We start from the raw sequence: 3,155 nt of genomic DNA, 5'->3' as shown, positions 1-3,155 counted from the left end.
TTATTATTTTTTTCTATTTAAAAGAGGGGTAAAACATTTGATGTTTAATTTTGGACACTAGAGAGAAATGTAACTGTTTTTTGAGAGAAAAGTTTTGTTTTGTTTTTTTTCAGAAGTTGGGACGCTATCTTGGACTCTTTACTAGCATAATAAAATTTCAAATGCAGGAGAATCAAAGGCCAAAATAACAACAATTCAGTTTAGCTCAAATGTGACTTTAATAAGGAGACAGCTAAGAGCCAACAGAACAATAAAAATAACTGAAAAATAATAATATAGAAAATCACATTGTAGTCAGAGATTCAAACAGGTGTCCTGATTCTTTGATGTGGTGTTGAGAACAAACCACCAATACTCCAGACAACTCCAGTCAAAACAATGATTTATTAAGCACACGCGTGGGAGATGCATACAAGGTGGTCCTTTGCATAGATCTCAACTAGAAAACACACTTCCTACAGTTTTTGTATACTCTGGGTCAGCCCCTTCATGCGTAAGCAGATAACATATCATGCATCAATTACAGTTAGTGACAGCTAGATACATTTCCTTTATTGACACTCTTCTATAATACTTAAAGAGTTGTCTCAACCGTCTTACAGACAGGTGTTTCCTGTTGTTCTGTTCTCTGTGTACTCGTCTGCAGCACATCCTGAGTTCATCCTGTACTAACTGTTGCTGAGCAGGCACGTATGCAGGTCATAGGCAAAATGTTTCTTCTAAGGCCCTATAGGCATTGCATGTTCACTAGCTTCTAGATTGATATATTACTAATAAAAGCCCTATTGTATAATAATGTATTTTCCACACAGGCAAGAACATCAGTGGCTCCACATCCTAGACAGGAGCCTGACTGAATTCATACTATGATTGGATAAAAACAAATAATGTAATATTTAGATTTTTGCAGGCTTTTTTTTTTTTTTTTAGCAGATTAACAAGATGGTAGCATACCCTCATGTGACAAAGTAAATATTTACATCCTTTCAGGCCACTAGCAAATCAGAAAATATCAGGAAATACTTTTTCTTTCCTTTCTTACTCCTAATTTCTAGCATTTGGATTACATTTGCAAAAGGCTAAAAGGGATAACACAATACATCCATATAACAGAAATTAGAAATATTCTATGTGCCATCCTGCCATAGTCCATAATATAAAAAAAGACAGACACTTCCTTGTGTTACTCATGTTTTCTTGGGCACCAGAAAATCAGGATTCTCACAAAGAATACATAACAATCCATTACATGTTTTCTTCTGAACTAATATGGCTGGAGTCCTTAAAATCATTCATAGAATAGATGTTTTAAAATTTTATTTTTGTATGTATTATATATGAATTTACAACATATTATATATATGTTATATAAACGAGTTGAATTTGGTTATGATTGTTTTTGTCAATGGGTTTGAAATTTTCAAGCAAATTGTCCTTTTTTGCAGCTAACTCGTCAGGTCAGAAACAGTCAGTCATTACTGAGGCCTGCTGTGCCCACTGTCGTGGATTTAGCTGTGGCCCCTGTTGCAGATGCTGCTTTTAGGTTTTTTTTTTAATCTTGTGCTCCAGCTTGCTTTCTAACTTGCATTTCGTTCAACTCTACTTTTGCTTCTTGTTCTAAACTATTTTTCAATAATGGTTGACCTTGTTCGTTGATCTTTGTGTCATTTTTAGCTGTTCCGCTAGAAGAGCAATCACACCACAGTGACATCAGGGCCAAAGGACAAATGATACAAAGGAGCAAGGAGAATCCAATAATCTGAAAAGGAGTCATCAAAGATCAATTAGAATAAGATAAAACAGAGTTAAATGCTGTGAAAAAAAAACTAAACAAAAAAAAGGAAACACTCACCTTTGATTTGTTTTTTAGAGACAAAATGGTCACATTTTCCTCAGCTGTGATGTTAGTTTTATCTTTGCAGGCTAACTTTGAATCCTTGTCTTCTCTCCAACAGCAAACATACCAGTCTCCATCAACGAGCACAGAGACGACCCACAGCAGACTAGCGCAAATTGCCGTGAAAATATGCCTTAACAATATCCAAAGATATTTAGCATCCAGTTTTTCATTGCAGGTCTTCTTTAATGTCTTGTCTGCCCAAAGTATTAAGAAAAAAATTATGAACAATGGCAAGCACATGTATGTGTTGCAGTCTCGAGCTACTTCTTTGCAAGTGCATTGCATATCATGATCAAGTAAAATATTGTAAGTAAAACTGCCAACGATGGTAACAACAATGCTGAGAGCCCTAAAGGGAAAATTTGTCAGAAAGTCCCTCATCTTTAGCAGACAATTTGCATCTGATGAGCGCTGCAGCTTAAAATGTGAACAAGTATCAGCAAGACCACACGCATTTCCCTTTTGAAATAAAGAAGAAAAAAAAACTTTGCTCTGAAGGGGTGGGACTTTGTGACTAAAATTTCTTTCCTACTTTACACTTAGTATGACTGTTATGAATATTATTGAAATGGTCAACGTTTAGATAGAAGACTTAGAGGGTGACCAGGAACCTAACTGTCTAATATTGTCACATTGATGCCTAATTTCATAAAGGGACCATTAAAGGTTTGTGGATAATATCTCTCCATCTCTGAGTATTTCTAGCAACTTAGAAGTTACCCCACTGAACATAAACCACATAAAAACATGTAGTTCTTGGTCCTTACACCTGCTGAGACTGCACTTTATCATTTGCATTACCCACTATTTCATTTGGGTAATGCAGTTCAGTGGGAGACGTATAAACACTGTAAATTCTTTATCAGCCTGTATTTATTATAAATCCTGTTTTCACACTTTTTAACCTGAATGACTACAACCTGGAATATGCAATCTGGAGGTTTTTGGTTTTTACAGTTTACACTTATAAACATCTTTCAGTTATCCATCTGTGACCTTTGTCAACCGTGGGCCTGGAGGCCAGTACGAGATGTGGCCCCAAATGCAGAAACAGACACTGATGGAGGTGGGGTGCCCCCGGCCTCTCGGCCTGGGGCTCGGTCACTCAGGCACAGCTGGCTGCCGGCGGAGCTCACGGGCGCGTCACTGCAACTCCCCCTGGCTTCTGCTCCGCGGCTGCTGAGTGAGCCCTCATCTGGGACTCTCCTCAGCTCTTTCTGGGACAGTGGCGCGGCTGCCCCTCTGTTGGTCTTCC

At 37.8% G+C, this 3,155-nt stretch overlaps 1 long non-coding RNA gene across 1 annotated transcript; it reads right to left on the bottom strand.

The window, feature by feature from the left end:
* Positions 1-365: 365 nt before the first annotated feature.
* On the bottom strand, positions 366-2,343 carry LOC120717976. The gene is made up of 2 exons (XR_005692321.1): positions 1,853-2,343; positions 366-1,759 (listed from the first exon to the last, which is right to left on the bottom strand). It is a non-coding gene; the product is annotated as an uncharacterized LOC120717976 (long non-coding RNA).
* Positions 2,344-3,155: the final 812 nt, after the last annotated feature.

The sequence above is a fragment of the Simochromis diagramma genome, unplaced genomic scaffold (assembly GCF_900408965.1).
Source record: "Simochromis diagramma unplaced genomic scaffold, fSimDia1.1 OVJJ01000511.1, whole genome shotgun sequence".
NCBI lineage: Eukaryota > Metazoa > Chordata > Actinopteri > Cichliformes > Cichlidae > Simochromis > Simochromis diagramma.
The sequence above is the reverse complement of the archived record's forward strand: the minus strand, read 5'-3'. Positions and strand labels throughout refer to the sequence as shown.